General features: G+C 37.3%; 1 long non-coding RNA gene across 4 annotated transcripts in view; it reads left to right on the top strand.

Moving 5' to 3' along the window:
- Positions 1-20,498, top strand: part of LOC125616122 — a 160,326-nt gene that overhangs the window by 5,370 nt on the left and 134,458 nt on the right. For 3 of the 4 annotated variants that reach the window (XR_007346752.1, XR_007346749.1, XR_007346751.1), the window contains one exon: positions 52-181. This is a non-coding gene — a long non-coding RNA (uncharacterized LOC125616122). Of the gene's footprint in view, positions 1-51; positions 182-921; positions 1,383-20,498 lie in introns of those variants that run through there. The other variant, XR_007346750.1, reaches the window with a different exon arrangement.

Genomic DNA, 20,498 nt, shown 5'->3' with positions numbered 1-20,498 from the left:
ATGCCTGATACTGTGTAGGGAGTAAAATAAAGAGGTTTATTTAACTTACAGTTTTGAAGGCCAAGAATTTAAGATTGGATGGCCCCATTTGTTCACCCTCATGGTGGATGTCATCAATGGTGGAAGTTTGTGACGGGAGAGATCACATGGCAAGAGAGGAAACCAGGGAGCCCAAGAAGGGGTAAGTCTACCTCTTTTTATAATTCCTTACTCTCATAAGAATGAACTCATTTTGTGAAATCAATGATCTTTTCTAAGAGAGAAGTCCCCAGTGACCTAATTCCCCCCCAGCCCCCACCTCTTTAACATTCCACACCATTTTATGAACCCCTTGAGGACAAATGATGTTCAAACTATTGCAATTGATATTTCATATATGACAATCTCTATTTATCCATAAGCTTGGGAAAAATCTAGGGGTCACACCATACTCAAGTTTCTTAAGCAGGGTTCACAGAGCCTTTGAAGTTCTAACCTGCTTTGTGAGTCTCTAAAAATTTGAAATGATTTCAGATTTCCCAAATTCATTTGATTTTGGAACCCTTCTCCCTCCTTTTTGGTCCACCACAGAAATAGTACTGAGAAGCACTGCACAAGGAAATGTCATTGAGATACTAATAACAAAATTTTAGCTAGAGCTCATGGAACTTTTGACATTTGACACTACTTAGCTGAGGTTTCTAACGAGGTACTTTTAAGAAGTTGCTGAAATTTGCTTCTATTATTGAGTCTTAAAAATAACACATTTAAACCTAAATTTCCAGAATAAGTGGTAGGTAGAAAAATGCTCCCACCCTCAAAGACCTTTAGTCCTAACCCCTGGATCCTACATGTATGTTAGGTTGCATGGCAAAAAGGAATTAAGGCTGTGGAAGGAATTAAGGTCACTAATCAGCTAATTTTATCCTGGATTATTTGTAGATGGGCAGTATATTCACAGGCTCCTAAAAGTGAAAGAGGAAAGCAGAGAGAGTCAGGAAGGAGATGTGAGCCTGGGAAAATGGTCAGAGATTCAAGTTTGCTGACTTTGAAGATGGAGGAAAGAAGAGAGCCAGAGAATCAGAGCAACCTAAAGAAGCTGGAAAAGGGAAGGGAATTGGTTGTTTTAGCCAGCATTTATGTCCCTGTGACCAAAAGACAAGAAGACAACTTAGAGGAGGACAAATTTATTTTGGCTCATGGTTTCAGACTCCATTGCTGACTCCATTGCTCAGGGTTGGCTGACTCCATTGCTCTGGGCATGAGGTGAGACAGAACATCATGGTGGAAAGCTGCTGGGGATATGGAAACTAGGAAGCAAAGACAGAGCTCTGCTTACCAGGGACAAATTATAAACCCCCAAAGGCACACCTCCAGTGACCTACTTCCCCCAACCCCAATCATCTGCCTTCAGTTATCATCCAGTTAATCCACATCAGTGGATTAATCCACTGATTAAGTCACAGCTCTCATAACTTAATCATTCCACCTCTGAATGTTCCTGCATTGTCTCACACATGAACTTTTGGGGAACACCTCAGACCTGAACCGTAGAAACGATTCTCCCCAGAGCCTTCAGAAAGACATGTACCTCTGCTAACTCAGTTTTAGCCAGTAAAATTCACTTTAGGCTTCTGATCTCTTGAATCCTAAGATAATAAATATGTGTTTTTTAAGCCTCTAAGTTTGTGGTAATTTGTTGAAGCAGCAATAGAACTCTAGCACAGTGGTAAACATGCTTTGCCCCCAATAAGCACCCTATCATTACAAAATTAAATTAATGAATATGGATATTTTGAAATTCTTCACTGGTGCTCTCTACATATTTTCATAATTTGGGTCACAAAATCTAAATTTTCTCAGCTCATGATTTTTGTTTTTGCTGTTCATATGAAATGATAATTCTAGCAACTCCTTCATGGAGTAATTATCATATGGATTGAGGTCATCACTGTGTACCAAAATGGAGAAAATTTTATTCTATTGACTGATAGTAAAATAGCCCCTTTAGAGTAAAACTTACATTATTTTGGCAATGGCTTTAAAGAAGAGAAAGAAAAGAAGAAAAAAAAAAAGTCCCAGAGTGAGGGTTTGTTCTAGTCAGTTTTTTTTTCAACTACTGTGACTAAAAGACTCGTTAAGAACAATTTTAGTAGAAGAAAAGTTTAATTGGTGCTCATGGTTTCAGAAGTCTCAGTATATAAATGGCTGACTCCATAGCTCTGGGCCCAAGGTGAAGCAGAACATCATCAAAGAAGGGCATTGCAGAAGAAAGTAGCTCAAGACATGGCAATCAGAAACAAAGAGAAGGCTCTTCTAACCAGCAACAAAATATATACTCCAAAGGCACACACCCCCAGTGTCCTATCTACTCCAGCCATCCCCTATCTACTTATAGTTAGCACTAAATTAATCCAATAAAGTGGATTGATCCACTGATTAGGTTATAACTCTCATGATCTAATCATTAGTCTCTGAATATTCCTACATTGTCTTTTTTTTAAGAGAGAGAGAGAGAGAGAGAGAGAGAGAAAAAATTTAATATTTATTTTTTAGTTCTCGGCGGACACAACATCTTTGTTTTGTATGTGGTGCTGAGGATGGAACTCGGGCCGCACGCATGCCAGGCGAGCACACTACTGCTTGAGCCACATCTCCAGCCCCCTGCATTGTCTTATATGTGAGCTTTTATGGAACACCTCATATCTAAACTATGACAGAAGATGAGAGAGAGAGAGAGAATGATGCTGTGTGCTGGGTAAAAAAATCAAAACTTCAGTGAAATTTGCAGAATCCCAAGATGCTTGATGAGATTGGATGTCTTGTGAAAAATTGTAAAAAGAATGATTTCTGTGCCTAGATTGATGTGGAAGGTTTAGAGATGATGACAATGAACACACCTTCAGGAGTGTGGGCAGAAGAGCCCCTGAAACTGTGAGGCCTTAGGAGTTTGCAGAATCTTGGGAGGATATTGACAATGCTTAAGCTTTGGGACTTCAAGTGGGTAGGATATCAAAGAAATTTTGACTGGAGCTTAAGGAGCAGGCTCAGCATAGCTGGCATATGACAGAAATGTGTGAAATCCTTCATGTAGCATCAGCTGCAGATTAGTGCTGTTGCTGTGTTCATTGCTCCACAGCAGCCTGTTCATGCATGTATACACACACCAGGCACCACCTCCTGTCCATTTTTCAACATCACGTTCAAGAGGTCTCCTTTCCCAGTGACTCTGCCGTCACAGTAACAGGAAAGAGTTATATATAAAATCCATTTGTGTATGGAAAACCTGTCTGTCGCACTTTCACATACCCCTTCAATGATTGAAAGCCCCTATTATCACTAACAGACCAAGCTGGTGTTTTGAAAGGTAATGAACTTCATTCTATTGACATCAAGCCAGGAAGAGAAGGTCCTGGGAGATCAAACTCTTTGGAACCTGGACAGGTTGTGAGCAGTTTCCGTCTCTGAGGCTGCAGTATGGCTCTAATGATGGGGAGAGCAGCTGCTGAGCTGCTTAATGGCCACGGCAGGCTGGGCATGCCCCGAGCAGTCCCACACTTCCCTCCAGCCTCTAATGAATAGCGCTGCGGGCAGGCACAGTGATTCATCGGCTCCTGCCTCGTTAGAATGTCAACCAAGGCTCAGCTGTCTCCAATCCCTTGTGCATGTAGGCAGGTTGAAATTTTAAATAAATACAATAGCAAAAGGTTAGTGTATATAAACCAACTCTGCTCCTTTCTCTGAATGGAATTGGCGTTACTCTTTCTAGTTATTGTCATTTAGTACAGGTGGACGGAAGTTCAAGAATACAGATGCCCCTTGACATATGATGGTGCTACATCCCAATAAACCCATTGTGAGTTAAAAATATAATAAGTCAAAGTGCATTTAATACACCTAATCTGCTAAACATCCTAGAAAATCCAGCCTGTTTTAAGTGTGCTCTGAACACATGCATCTGCCTACAGTTGGACAAAATCATCTAATGCAGTCTATTGTGTAATGAAGGGTTGACTACTACATGTAACTTATTGAATACTGTACTGATCATGAAAAACAGAAAGGTTGTATGGGTACCAATGTGCTCTGTCATAAAGTCAGAAATTCCTGTCAAATCTTTCTAATAAATCTACTTCATGTTTTCTTTACCTGAACTTAATTTCTATTTCAAGCCCACATTCTAATACAATATCATCTAAACTATCTCCCTAGAGTTGCATCCAAATGAAAAGGTGCCTGTATTTCTGGTGAGACCACAGGAGGGGACTCTGCTCTTTAGTACCCTCACCACTTCCACTGCCACCCTCCCTGGTGTTCTTATTCTTATCTAGCTTCCGGCATCTTTCTGTGCAGGTGTTTGTGCGAGAAACAAGGCCCTCAGGTGTGCCAGTAATCTGTGCTCTGAATGTCTGTTTTCATGAATATTCTACTGGTCCCCACATACCCATGCAGAATCTGTGAGGCTGATTTTGGCCCATGTAGGCCTAGGCATATCATTAATTATATTCACTTATAACATAATTATATATATTATATGTATAATATATATAATGTATATATACCACTTGCTAATATATATGTACCTCTTGCTAATATATATATTAACAAATGAAGCATAGATACATATATTCTATGTATGTTTATGTATAATTCTAGGTATATATAATATATAATAAGTCAATAATATATATTACATATTATTAGAGGAATATAGTATAATTGTATATCTATTATATTACATAGTATATTGTACCTAAATATATTATAATTATATATCTGTTATTACATGGAATTAATGGGCAATCTTATGCATCAAATTGGTTCAAACCAAGAGAGGTAGGTAGCAGACACCATACAATGGTGGAAGGATCTAATTGGCTAAGGCTAGGTCCTATGTTCTCATACTGGCAGCAAAATGGGATTGTTTTTCTCATTTCATCTTCCCCAAAAGAAATGTTCACAGAGGGAAATTTCTCCCAATCAGAAAGAGACATGGATGCTAGATAGGCAAAAAGTGTTAAATGTCCATTGTATACACAATGCTGCAGGTGGGATAGTTTAGGACTATGAATGATCCCAGCCCTGGGCCCTGGCTCTTAAGTGAAAACTTGAGAGCAGAAGAATCTTGGGACAGTTTTAGAACCTTTGCAAAATGAATGGCTTTTTCTAAATCCATTTGTATGTCCATTTTGAATCATAAGATGGTCTTGGGGAACCCATAGTGATACTTGCACAAAATGAGAACATTGTGGATATTACTTGAAGAACTCGTGGCCATCTAGAAACCCTGATTGGGACAAGGCAATATTAGTGAATTGCAATGACAGATGGTTAAGGAATGAATAAGCATACAGATGTCCTGTCACATGTCAGTAAAGGTATGAGGCCATGGAGGCTAGGCCCTTCCTACCCCAGCACCTTAGCACCACGTAAGTCCTACTCTAGTACCTAGAAGTTACACTAAGGAAAAGAATCACCCTGTGATGCCCGATATGTTCCTGTGTCCTAGTATAATATACAGTTAAAACAAATATTAAGTCTAGTGAAGAAAAAGAAAAAAAAAAGAATGTTTTTTGCCACCAGACTGTAGAAACAGAATGCTACAATTAATTATTGAATTGTGGAGATTTGAAAAGGAAACTGCTAAAAAGAAAAGGTGTATTCATGAAATGAAGGGCAACAGTTCTGTCCACCCACTGAAGAGGAAAGGAAGAGACCATAATCCATGTGATGAAATGGCTTGGAGAACCCTGTGGGAAGATGGAAATAAAAAAAAGGAAGGCGATTTTCACTCCCTGACAAAAGCCAGGTCTGATCAGGGAAGAAGATCTGACTGACACCAATGCGATGTAAAATGCAGATGATTCAAGCAAAGCACTTCATCAAATTCCGGAGCTTCGAATTAACCTTTACAAAATGAATGGCTTTTTCAGTGCTGAATAAAAACCCCAGTGAAACAGAAGAGGAAAATGCTGGAACCATGCTCTAAATCTGCGTAAGATGGTGACCTTTGAATTCTAATTGCTTGCAGCTATCTTAATAAGACGTTTGGCATTTTTTAACCTTGCACATGGCAAAATAACAAATTTGTAGGAAAAAAATGTTGAGGTTAATAAGCTACCCCCCTGAACAAGACTAGTTTCCTTCTAGCAGACTATTATAAAGAATATGCTTTGGCTGTTTGACTTCCACCATGATGTGGAATTCTAATTGATGTTTGGTGCTGGACTGTGATAATAGCTTACTTAAAAGACATTTATTGCCATTCACTTTTATCAAAAGACCGGAGCTATGTGATAGGGTAAATTAACCAGCTTTCTGTCACAATTCAAGTCTTAGAGAATGCAAGGGACAATGAAGTACATTAGACTCCCAAGGTCTAAGGTCCTACTTAGTACCAGTGTGATCTTAGTTTATCTGAGTCTCGGTTTCCTCATCTCTAAAATAAAATGATAATAATTGTTCAAATTATCTCACAGGGTTGCCAATGTGGTACAAACAGGATAGTGTTTGTTCGAACCTTACAGCATTTGCCACACAGAAGGAATTAAACATATTAGCTTAGAATTCATGTTTTAGTGAAATAAGCACAGATGTAATTCCCAGCTCTGCATCATAGCTGTGTGAAGTCTGAATTTCATGTTTGTTCTTCCTTTACAAAAAGGGAATAATAATCACTATATTCTAGACCAGTTGGTGAATACTAAATGTAAGCCTAGTTCATAGGCCTATGTTTACCAAATAAATGCATACAGATCCTGGGGTTCACCCCATACTATTTTCTGTTGTATTTTAGGTATTCCTTATAAGGCATAATTATGTGCTTAGAGCTTGCCAGTAGAAAAAACAAAATTCTCAGGAAAGACTCTGGAATAGGCAAGACAAATGGAACTAAAAGGATGGCACTATGGGCTGAGGGTGGGTGTTGGGTGACTCTTCCATACTCGATGATCCTTGGCTTTTATTTTAGGGGAATAGTTTACAATGAATAGATATTTTGCATTTTAAAAACTTTGGTTTAGGGAGCTAATGGGATCTTTTGTTAATTCATCTGTTCTCTATTTAATAAATCTATTCATCCATTCATTATTCATTAAAAAAAATTACTGCAAGCTTTTGTCTGCTACATGAAGAAAATTCTCTTTACATTCACCAGGAGGTTGTGGATATAAAAAAAAATTAGGCTGACAACTAGAACAAGCAAGTTAATTTACAAAATCAGAGCTTTTTAAAATATCACCAGATGGCTGAGTATGCAAAAAAAAAAAAAAAAGTCCAAATGAACTACATTCCATAAGGTGACAGACTCTTCCTATTGGAGAAGAGATCCATGGCTGTGTTCCTTGTTGGCAGAATTATAGGAGAAGGAAAAAAAGGGGGGATACAGAGAAGCCAACCAGAACTTTTAACAAACTTTTAATGATTGCATGTGGATGAGCATAAAGATCAAAGTGCCAAGGAGCCTTGACCATACTTTTTACGCATACCCAAACTTTATCTCATGGACCTTCCCTGAATTGATCACAGTAGTATGGCAAAGATATGGGGTAGAACAGGGTAGGAGAACCTAAGAAACCCACTCAGGTATTCCTGATTCTTACCAGGTGCACTGCAGTTACCCTCCAAAGGGAAGAGAGGACAGCAGGGTGGAGAGATCTTGCAAGATTCAGAAAGCTAGAGGGAAAGGAGAGCTACCAGCAACCCCCAAACAGAAAATGATAACTAGAAGCTTTGCCAGTGCTCAATGGACCCTCTCCATTATGACAGGAAGGTCCTGGTCTCCCTTTAAAAATTTTGATGATGTAGTAAATCACGTTCAACAAAACCTTCAGCAGAGTCCAGGCCCAGCTCAAACACAGACTAAAATGATTCAGCAGAACCCCCTCCCAACACATACTGGAAGCCTACATAGACTTTCCTTGCTCTTTTCTGGAGTAAATGTCATTCATGACTTTTATACAAAATGTCAAGTACACAATACGAATTGTAAGACATGAGGAAAAAAAAAAGGTGATCCTTAGTGGAGAAAATGACCAATAGGAATAGAGTCAAATCACCAACCTCTTGTAATATCAGACAGGAATTTTAAATAATGATAATAAAAATGTAAAGTGGTAGAAAGGGAGAAAAGTAAAAATACTGAATCCAGAATTTCAGGAGAGAGTGGAAGTATTAAAAAATGAAAATGCTAGAAAAATGTATCATAAATGTAGAATTAATTTAAAAGACTTAATAATTCACGACCTAAGCAAAGGTAATTTTACGAACTAGGAGACTGGAGAATGGAAATTATATAAACTGAAACAGAGAGACAGAAAAGATAAGAAAACAGAACACAACATCTGAAATACATGGAACTGAGTCACAAGATCTAATTTATATGTAATTTGAGTCCCAGACATAGATGAGAGATGAGGTAGAAACAGTTTTGAAGAGACCATGGTTAAGTATTTTTCCAAATTGACAAAAGACACATCTCCATAGATCTGAAGAGTTCAGTGAACTCCAAGTAAGAAAAAATAAATAAAATAAAAACACATCTTGATACTTTGTAGTTGAAAATCATATTTAAAAATCAAACTAGGGGCTGAGGATGTAGGTCTATGGTAGAGTGTGTGCATAGCATGCACCAGTCCTTGGGTTTCATCCCCAGCACAACACACACACACACACACACACACATCAAACTGTCTTTTTGTTGAAAATCAAAGATAAAGAGAAATATCTTTAAGGCAGTTAGAAAAAGAAGACACACTATCTTCAAAGGAACAAAAATAAGATTTAAAGCTGATTTCTCAGACATAATGGAAGCTTGAATTCTGTGGAACAATGTCTCTAAAGGGCAGAGAGAAAAAAAATACTGTCCACAGGCAACAAAAGTAAAAATAGGCAAACAGGATTGCATCAAAGTAGAAAGCTTCTGCACAGTGAGAAGAGCAATCAAGAGAGTGAAAAGACTACCTAAGGAATGGGAGAAGAGATTTACAAGTCTTATCTGATAAGAGGTTTATATCAAAATTCATAAGGAATTCACATAACTCAGGCAAAAAATTATACAATTTAAAAATGGACAAAGTATTTGAAAAAAATGTTTCTCAAAAGAAGACATAAAAATGGCCACATATATTTTAAAAAATGCTCAGCATTACTTGTCATCAGAGAAATGCAAATTAAAACAGTGATATATTACCTCGTATCTGTTAGGATGACTGTTAGCCAAGACAAAAGATAACAAGTATCAGTAAGGATGTGGAGAAGAGGGAAATCCTGTACGCTGGGTGGGAATGTAAATTTATACAATCATTATGGAAAACAGAATGGTGGTTCTCAAAAGTGTAAATGAAATACAATATGATCTAAAAATTTCATTTCTGAGTATATATCCAAAGGCTATGAAGTTGATATGTTGAGATACCTGTACTTCTATGACCATTACAGTGCTATTCACAATAACCAAGAAATGGAATCAACCTCAGTGTATAATTACAGATGAATGCAATGTATTTTAGACTTAGAGAGGATGAAATCCTATTATTTGTGAGAACATGGATAAACCTGAAGTACATTAGTCTAATGAAATAGCTCAGAAACAAAAGAAAGAAAAATAATCTCACCTATATTTAGATTTTGAATCTAAAAGAGTCAAACTCACAGAGGCAGAGAGGAATTGGTGGTTGTCAAGACTGATGGGAAATCAGGGAGAGTTCGGTCAAAGGATAGTTCCTGTTATGTAGAATGAATACATTCTGGAGATCTATGTACAACATGCTGATTATAGTTAATAATACTAGATTGTATATTTGAGATTTACTAAGACTAAGAGTAGATCTTAAATGTTCTCACCACAAAAGAAAGGTAACTGTGTGATATGATAAATATATTAATTAGCTTCATTGTGGCACTCATTTAACAATGTATCATATCCAAACAATTCCTCACGCATTGTAAATATATATACATTTTTGTCAGTTATGTCTTGATAAAACTAGAAAAAAAGGGGAAAAAGTAAAAATCATCAACTTGTAATTTTACATACAATGAAGTTACATTGAAAAATTAAGGCAAATATATGTAGTTTTTATTCAAATAAAAGTGCATTGAAAGAAATACTGCAATAGGTAAATCTTTCAAGAAGCTTTCCAGGAAGGATGAAAAGAAATCAACAGAACACACAAAACACCAAAAAGAGTAAATATGAGGGAAAACATGAAAAATAACTTAAAATTATTTAATAAGAATTGTTTAAAAGTTTTTAAACTTGCCAGGCATCATGGTGCATGCCTGTAATTCCTACAGCTCGGGAGGCTGAGGCAGGAGGATCAAGAGTTCAAAGCCAGCCTCAGCAAAAGCAAGGTGTTAAGCAAATCAATCTGACCCTGTCTCTAAATAAAATACAAAATAGGGCTGGGGGGGTATGGCTCAGTGGTCAAGTGCTCCAGAGTTCAATCCCTGGTAACCCCCCTGACAAAAAAGGTTTTAAACTTTATATATACATTAATATAAGCAGATATAAGATTATTAATTTTAAAGCAAAATGAATAATATATTGAGCTTATTGTATATGTAGAAGTGAAACAAAAGGCAGGGAGAGCGGAAAAGGGGAATGAAATTAAATGTAAGATTCTACATTGTGAAATAACATAATATATTGGCATATAGATTATGAAAAAATAAAGTTGCATATTGTACTCTGTGGAGCAACCAGTAAATAAGTGAATAAACAAAGGGTTATATCTAGAAATTCCATAGAAAAAAAGAAGACATGAAACTAGATATTTGATTGACTCAAAGAAAGGCCAAAAAGAATAAAGCAAAGAATAAAGATCAGAGAAACAGAAATCAAACATACCAATTATATCAATAATTTTATTAAATGTGAATGGATTAAACTATAGAGCATTATATAAATATGAACTTCAGTGATGATAAAAATAGCAGCTAATATTTACATCACATGCTAGACATTCTGCTAATCCAATTAAATGCTGTATCTTATTTAATCCTCACAAGAACCCTGTGGTCTAAGCATTTTTAAAATCCGTGTGTGTGTGCACGTGTGCGTGTGTGTGTGTGTTTGTGTGTGTGTTTTCATGGTGCTGGTGCAGGCACACATTACTCACATGTTTTTGGTGATGCAGGTGTAAATAAAATGACCATGCTATCAGTAATATAAAAACACACCACATATAATTATGTGTAGCCCATAATACTTGAAGACTAGTGACTGTGTTACCAGTTTTGTGTTTACTGGCCTAGTTTATTTTTTGTACTTTTAGTGTATTCTCCTCCTAATTATTAAAAAATTTTACTGTAAAACTATATATACATGTAGTCCAGTAGCAACCTCTTACATCTTGTGCTGATTGTTTCTTGATTGCATAATCTTCTCTTGTGCTGGTTTAGTTTCAAGTTGTTTGGTTCATTATAGCCCTAGAAACAATAGGCCATACTGTATACATACCACATAGCCTACGTGTATAGTAGACTATGCTCTAGGTTTATATACGTGTGCTTTTCATCTAAAATGTTTGACAATGACAAAATCACCTGCCAACACACTTCTTAGAACATATCCTTATTGTTAAGTGACACATGACTTCAATTACTGCTAAGCCATCACCACAGTACTCACTATTCCATGAAAGGGAAAACATTGGGCATGGTGACTATTACTTAGGGGAAAAAATTTGTCTTGGGAACCCAAAATTTTAAAAAAGTGAGGTAATAAGTATATATGTTTTAGAATGTATTATACATAGCCACATGATTTTAAATTCAGCCAACCCAGTGGCACTGTCCTCTAATATACACTCATGTGTGACATTAAGATTTCATTAATATGAATTCTTTCTATTTAGAATCTGGTGCAGGCTAAGATGTAATGTCACACACCTTTGTAATAATTGTGAAAAAAGGATTTACTAAAAATAAAAAATAGCAAACTGTTTGGAGGCCCTCCTGATTTATTTTTGCTCAGACATAAAGACATTGCTAAGTGTGACCCAGAGTCACACACTCTTGGGTTTTGCCTCTGTTCTGTGGGGTTCAGTCTTCAATTTTGTTGTAACCTTTAAGTCACTGATTGCTATGCAACCTGGTTCCATAAGACCTTGGGTTCTAGCCAGGTTATGATATTTGGCAAAGTGGGAGAAGCAGGCCTGGGTGTGTGGCTCTGAGCACCTTGTACAGATGAGGCCTGAGTGGGCTGAAAGGGGAAAAATCCAAAATTTACTATCCACGGAAGTGGGATGGAAAGAAGCGTGAGCAGCAGAGTACCCGAAAACACAAGGAAGAAGTGAGATAGTTCATACATCAAATTCCTCCAAGGAATGGGAGGAAGGGAAAGGTACTAGTCAGAGTTCCCTAGAGAAACAGAACACTAAGTCAAAAGGAAATACATACAGTAACCCAGGAGAACCAATAGTATAAGTCTCAGTCAAAGGCCAGCAGTTTTGAGACCCAAGAAGAGCTGATATTTCCACTGGAGCCTGAAGGTAAACCCACCCCTAACAATCAGGCAGGAGTCCTCAGCCTTTTTGTTCTTTCCAGGTCTTTAACTGATGGAATGAGGACCAGTCACACCAACGAAGTCAATCAGCTTTACTCAGTCTATTGATTCAAATGTTAATCTCATCCAAAACACCCTCACAGTCATACCCAGAATAAATTTTGACTGAATATCTGGGCACCCTGTTGCCCAGCAAAGATGACATATAAAATTAATCATGTCTGGGCCCAATGTGACTTTGTCCTCCATTTGAAGTCATGTCACCTGGGCCTATATGGTTCTCCTAGTGTTTTTAATAGGAACTCTTTGATTTATACAAATGAAGATACAGTCATGTGATGCATAATGATGTTTCAGTCTATGACCTAATCACATAGGCAACAGTGGTCCCATGAGATTTTAATGGAGCTAAAAAATTTCCTATCACCTGGTAACAGTTGAAACCATTGTAGCACTGAAGGACTATGTGTTACTCATGTTTGTGGTGACACAGGTACAAACAAACCAGCTATGTGGCAATTTGTTTAAAAGTCTAGTGTGTATGATTATGTACCATGTGTCATATTTGATAGTAACAATAATAGACTGTGACTAGTTCATATGTTTACAGTAATATATATTTTATCATTATTTAGTGCACTCCTATTTCTAAATGAAAATGTTTACCATAAAACAGTATGCATGTTTGAGCAGCGGCCTCATACATCTTGGACTTATTGTGTCTATTAATTGTATCAAGTGGCCACATCAAGTCATTGACCTATACCATTTAGGTTTGAATAAGTACAAACTGTGAGGCCCACAGCGATGAAATACATCCTCAGTATGTGTCCTTGTCATTGAGAGATGCATGACTATATTTAACATACATAAATTATAAAACACACTAATAAAATGAACCACTTACCTCTCCAAAAAATAACAACTGTAGATATCATCTCCGTTTTAGATAGAGACATTATAAGATGTATTATGAGGGAAGAAAAACATCACTGGCAAGTCTCATATTAAGCTTTGTTTTAGGGTCAGGCTTGTTCCAAAAGACAAAAGAATATTTTTTTCAGATTCAGGCTCAGAATGGTTTCATGGGAGACCTGCAGTTTGTGGCGTCAGAGGTCACCTTTCTCCATGGTAACTATGGCAGACCACACAGGCCTCCTCCTTAGAGCATTACTCAGTGAATGTGTTATTCACATGGTTTCATTGATTAAAGCTAATCTCAGCAATCCATTAATAAATGTAAAATATTGGAATAGTGCCAGACCACGTAGTCCTCTCTCTCTAAGAGCTCATCATTACCACCATTATTTATTTGAATACAAATATTAAGCAGAGGAAAAAGGTCCTGGCCAGGTTTACTTATCCTGGACCTATTTTTTCCTAGGGAGGAAACACTGTCATAAAACATATAATATTCCCTTATTTAAAGTAGTTTTATGGTCAGGGTGCCTGGAAAGAAGGAGGACCATGCTGGGACATTACCAGCTGGCAATAGTAGTAGTTTCCTGGGAAAGTCGTGGGAATTAAGCCATTTTCTCTGCTCTATTTATGAATTTAATGCAGCTTTTAAGAGCAGCACATGACCTGGTAGAGACCAGATGCTCACCCAATATTTGCTGAACAAATGCATGTGTTGAGCTTTGGAAACTCCCAAAGCTTAAATAGCAAATATTTAATTTTCCTTGCTTTCTGCCACACTAACAAACTCAAACTCAAATTTAAGGCTATCAGAACTTAAGAAAGGATCCAGGACTTTGGAAAGTAGATCCTTTATACAGTATATTCAACAACAGGGGCAAGACAGTCAGGATGATTTTCTTGTAACAGTGAAAATGTCCATCACATAGTATTTGTTATCCTCTAAGTCACATTATTTCAAGATTTTCTGGTTTTGAAATGTCACTCTTCTTCAGTGATGCCACTTCCTTTTAGCACTGTTATTTTAAGAGTCTTTACCCCCTTCCTCATCTCACTCTGCAAATACCTCTGAAAGTCACAGGGAGAAGTTGTTTTAGATAATGCCCTTATAAAATGGCAATAACATACAAGGTCGCCTTATTTTTAATCACTTTCATATATTTAGAGTAGAGTTTTCCAACTAAAACATCAAAAAATCTCATGAAAGATTGATTTGGAATTGTTGCTCAAATGCGCAGATAACATTTAGTCAAGCATTTTAGCATTTATCACTTCTTTTTTTTTTTTTTTTTTGCTGTGTATCAAACCAATTCAAAACAATGTGGCCATTTACTTAGCACATAAGTACGGAGGTCAGTACTTTGGGCTGAGCTCAGCTGGGCAGTTCTTCTGGTCTCGGCCTGACTTGACTGTTCTTCATTGGGCCCATTGATGGCCTGATTGGTCACTGAGAGCTGGCTGGTCTATGATGGCCTCTGATGGGAGAACTGGAAGAAAAGGGCACTTTCTGTGTGGTCTCTTATCCTAGCGTTATCTATTCCAGATTTATTCATGTGATAGTCATGGGGTTCCAAGTGCACAGGCAAGTGATCCCCAAAGCACAAGCACTTTTCAAGGCTCTCCAAAACATCTCATAGCTCAGCATGGACCACCCAAAGGTGTGGCTTTGGAGAACTATGAACAAATTAAGGTCCATTCCTGCTCCTTTTAAAATGTGATCTAACACATACAGGGAGCAAGAAGGTCCAGGATTGTCACTGTAAAGGTATCTCATCAGAATCTAAAATATGACTCAGGAGCTCATCCTTCTAGGGATTCACTTGTGCCTGGCTGCTCACCTCCATTGTCATACCCCCTTTTACATTTCTCTACTTCTGACTGGGTCTGGTCTGTGTCTCCATCACTGCCTGCTTTCAGATATTTTTCTGTTCAGGCAGCCCTGCAAGTGCCTGGCAGGGATGACAAATGAGTTTGACTTCCCTGGCGACGTGACTGTCCACAAACAGAGCCTGGAGCATGTACAGTGCAAAGGCTTCTGCGGCACAATGCAAATGCTGCAATGTGCTGTGGGGTTGAACAGAGGTCATTGCTGCAGAAATGAAATGCAGTTTGAGGCCAGCATTCTAGGCTATAGACAGCTTTGCTTAATTAGAGGAATAAGCAAATAGGTACCCTGGGGTAGCTTCTGGATTGTCTCACCAGATGAAAATGTATAAGGGAAAAGGTTGCATGCAATTAAACAAAATTCACTGTGATCTGGCTGTCTGGTTTACTTCACTCAAATTGTATATAAGTAATCAAAGAACCATAAAGGAAAGCAGGAACGTAGATTGCCATTGTAAATCTGATAAGTGTCCTTGATCAAGGAAAGCTTCCTTACCAAACAGGCTCTGAGCTCCTGATTACCTATGGATTCATTTACAGGGAGAAATGAGTTCTCAATAGTCTCCATTACTATCTTGCTAGATAAAAAAGATAAACTAATCAATGAAAAGTGCTGGTATGGTACAGATAAAATAAAACAATATAGACCTTGACCTTGAAAAGCTGACAGAGAAGCAGATCACATCAGTATATATACTTAAAAAAAAGCAGAGGTTTAATAATAAAAATAACAATAATAAAATACCATATTTTACATTGACTAGATACCAGGTATTTTAAATGTATTATTTATCTCAATCCTTAAAGCCAATGAGAGGCCATTATTACCATCTTGAATTGCCAGAAGGGTTAACTAGTACTCCAATAGGATTTCTACATATATAATGTCACAAAGTGACAAAGTTTGTGTCCCAGACTCAAGCTCAGGCCTACCTGACTCCACATGTTTTACTAAAACACACTTCCTCTTGTAATAAATAGTCAGAAAATGCAAAGCAAATTGCCAGTAACATTCGTTCAATCGTGAGAGTCCTGACCTTGAGCCAAGCAGGCATGCTGTGTATGTGAATTGAGAGTCGGTCCTTGAGAAGCTTGAAGTCTAGAGAAGAGGCAGAGGATAGGAACACGGTGATCAGTGCAGCTATGTCTGTGGCAAGTGACTGAGCCTACGGAATATGTTAGAGCAGAAACAAAGAGCAGCATGGACCAAATAGTTTGTCTTGCCTTCTGACTTCCCACCTGACTATTTCTTCTGGCCCTTTCTCTAACACAAATACCATCTTTCCTTCCAGGTAAAGCCTTGGGACTGTCAACTATGTTACAAATGTATTAAATGAGACTAATCCCAGAGTTCTCGTTGGCATTGAAATGGAGAGAAAGAGTCAAGAGAAACTAAAATTAGCCACTGTGACTGTTTTTAATAGAGCTGGCTCTAAATTTATTCTATTTGGAGAAGAACTTTAATGATTCTTATCTCATTTAATTCTTTTGCTATCTGTAGTATTATTGCTACTTTGTAGATGAGAAAACAAATGTAGATTAAAATTCTCAAGGTATCTGTATTAGCATTCTAGGGCTGCCATAGTAGAATACCACAATGGATGCCTTAAAGAACAGAAAGCTATTTTCTCTCAGTTGTGGAGGCTAGAAGTTCAAGAGCAAGTATTGGCAGGGCAGGTTTCTCTTGAAGCCCCTCTCCTTGTCTTGCAGATGGTCACCTTTTGCCCTTGCATGTCTTATCCTTGGTTCCTGGTAGCTGATGTGTCTGTCTGTATCCTAATTTCCTACTCCAATTGGGATACCAACTAGATTGGATTAAGGCTCACCCTACAGACCTATTTTAACATAATTGTTTTTTTAAAGGCCTTCTATCTAAATATAGTCTCATTCTAAGGTACTCAGGGTTAAGATTTTAAAATATGAATTTTGGGGTACACGATTCAGCCTTTAAGAGTAACTCAGATGTAAAGTGTTAGAGCCAGGGTATAAAACATTTCTGATTCCATATAAAGTCATTCGCTCTCTTAAACCCAACTCAGTTATCTTCTCTTCCCAGAGCTAGCTCAACATTTTCCTCTAATCTTGGTGTTACTCTACCATAGCCTGACTGAAAAATTGGGGCCAATCTTTCCTCCTATTTGAATGTAAAAATGAACCCATTTCATGGCACAGTTGCAATGACACTTTTTGGATGAAGCCATCTGATTTCCCAGTTGGAAATAGGTCCCTCCCAGGAAAATAGTTCCCTTATTAGCATTCCCATGCTCCTGCAGGACTTTCTACTGTTTTTATTTTTTAAAGCAGGTATGTGTTTTACCTCTCTTTTTCTAAATACTTAAGCTCCCAATTCTATTTTCTCATGTATTTTTGAGTGAACAGTTTGAGTGCAATATAGTCCTAGATGCTAATGTAGACCAGACACAAAAGATCCTTCCTTTATGAAATTTTCATCCTAGTTTTGAAATAAACATGCATAAGTAAATAATTAAATAAACTAGTCATTTTCATGGAGCTAGGGATGGAACTCAAGGTCTCATGCATGCTAGGCCAATACAGTACCATTGAGTTACACCCTGAGCACCCAACTACGGGAGCTTAAATAGCATTTAAATAGTGTAACTCCTGAGAAAATAGAGGAATAAAATAGAGGAAAGGAATGAAGAGTGATTGTGCATCGGGTTGGAGAGTACAGTTCCATTGACCATGAAAGAAGTGCATGGAGAGAGTAGTTTCAATGTAAATTTTAAATTATGAGATGTCAGCCTCTTAAAGGCTACAAAGTGTGTTTCAGGTAAAGAAGCAGCAAGTGTGTAAGCAGGAGGTGGAAAAACATGCTTTAAGGAGAGAAATGATGTGACTAGAGCAGAGCAAGTTTGAGACACAGAGACAAAATTTAGCCAGTACCTGCATCCTGGTGAGCACCAGCAAGGATGTCAACGAGTGTCCTTCATTTAAAGAGAATCATTTCTCAAGTGGTGTTTATATGTGTCTTCATATATTAATTAAATTAAACCTACATAAGCTTCGATAGTTCTATTAACTTGGGTGAATGAATCTATATGGGAAGGATCATGGTTGACATGGTCTTTGTTGCACTTAAAGAATGATTTTTACCCAGTTGTGAGGATCTGGATCTAATAATTCCACATGTCTTTTGCAAGAATTCTTTTTTTTTTTTTTTTTGGTTAGTGCCAAGTAAGTTAGCATCATCACGTTTTTATAAATTAGCCAAGAATTTTACGATAGAAATATCTTAAGATATTAATCTTTTTGATAACAATTCAATATTTTCTAAATACCCAATGCCAACTATTAGTTTTCTTCTCTAGTACAAGTCACAAGTGTGTGGTTTCATGCCAAACCTTTTCTCGTAACTGGAATCACTGATGTGATTATCTGTGTTAGAATTGAAATATCTTTGGTACTTGATGTGACCTTCATTTCAGGCTATGCTGAAATTCTGTTAGGGAGGCGAATGTGGATGCAAAAGCACTACTCGGAGGAATAAATAGCAGCATCTTTTCTATTCTCTTAAATACAAGATCAAATACACTATGCAGCAGGTGTAAAAGTTCTCTTTGCTGTGCAAGTACAGCTAGAGAAAAATAATTTCCACATTGCAATTGAGATGATTCATCATTTTTCTTTTCCATGAATCTTACAGAAATATTTAGCCCTGAATATCTTCCCTAAGGAAAGTTGCAAGGTTAGTAACCACTAAAAGTCTTGGAAAAGAAGCACATTTGTTCCGAAAATTAGAAACATATCCTCATCCATTCACATCCCCTGAAAGAAGGAAATTTGCACATTATCTGTATTTTATTGTTCTTAGCACAGAGTTCCTTTTTTATGCAGCAAAGAAAATTGAGCAGACAGGCAAACATGTGGGTTTTAAAGGACATTTGGTTGGAGAATTTCATTTGAATTCTTTAAAAACACGAATACTGAAGAATATGGAATAAAATTGTTCATTCTTTGCATTCTTTAACCCAGTTTCCTCTATTTGCTAATTTCACAATTTTCCAATTCCATTTGAATAGAACAGAGAAAGAACAGTAATATCTTCTATTATTGGCAGTGCAGAAGAAACCAAATTAACTGATCACTATTTAAGTGCAGGGATTCTTTCAACAAGTAAAGATCGTTTCACATAAAAGAGAAATGAGGGAAATTAGAATATGACAAAATACCAATCAGAATGACAAATTAAGGGCATGCCACTACAGATGGTGGTTTTGGGGGGTTACTGCTTCATATATCTTGCTGTTTTTAACAAGTCTGGCCCACTTGTCCCTATTTTTCAATACCTTTCCCATGGACAAACCAGCTTATTTTTCTGGTCCACCTAGTTTCAATGTGTCGACATGTACCAAGGCTCAATTATCTACCACTGTATGTGTCCTTCCTACTGCTACAGTACTCCAGTCCATGAATGTGACTGTGAAAGCTGGGCACACATCAAAGGGTGTTAAAGTGAAAACAAGAAAAATGAAAGGCAAAGCTTGCTACTTCCCAAAGCCCATTAAGTTTGAAAATGCAATCCTGCACCTTATGCGATTTGGGCACAGGGTCCTGATGTCTAATGCATTGTTCAGTTTACAATGGTGCTTATTATGGCAAGAGTATCCACAGCAAGTTAATTGCAATAGAATGTAAAATTAGTTCAAATGCTACCCAATAACAGAAAGCACATAGAGTTTGGTCAGAACTAGGATTGGATTTAGGTTCTACTACTCCCCAGATGTGTAGGACTGGGTAAGCCACTTAATCCTTTGTAGTATCAATTCAGTAAGTGGTGATAGTACATACAGTCCACTAGGTACTGTGAAGATTAGATAAAGTTAAATGTGACAAAATATCTTGACAGCATAATGATTCTTCCATATTTTTCCTCTCTGACGATTTCGCTCTTAGGCTTGTCTAGAAAATAATTCTCTTTGCCTACACTCCAGAAAGGCATAATAATGCTAGAGAAGACCCAGTGAAAATCAGTTACAAGAAAGTAGTTCTTGATGGGGTCAAACATTTAGGATACTTTTCTAATATTAAAGATTAGTCTGAAATTGGGTGCACTGGAGCATACCTGTAATCCTAGCTACTCAGGAGTCCTGAGTCAGCAGGATCACAAGTTTGAGGCCAGCCTGGGCAACTTAGCTACCCTGTCTCAAAATTTTAAAAAATAAATAAATAAAAAGGCCTGAGGATATAG

Source organism: Marmota marmota, unplaced genomic scaffold, assembly GCF_001458135.2.
Source record: "Marmota marmota marmota unplaced genomic scaffold, marMar, whole genome shotgun sequence".
In the NCBI taxonomy this organism is placed as follows: Eukaryota; Metazoa; Chordata; class Mammalia; order Rodentia; family Sciuridae; genus Marmota; species Marmota marmota.
Note: the sequence above shows the minus strand (reverse complement) of the source record. Positions and strands in the feature narration are given on the sequence as shown.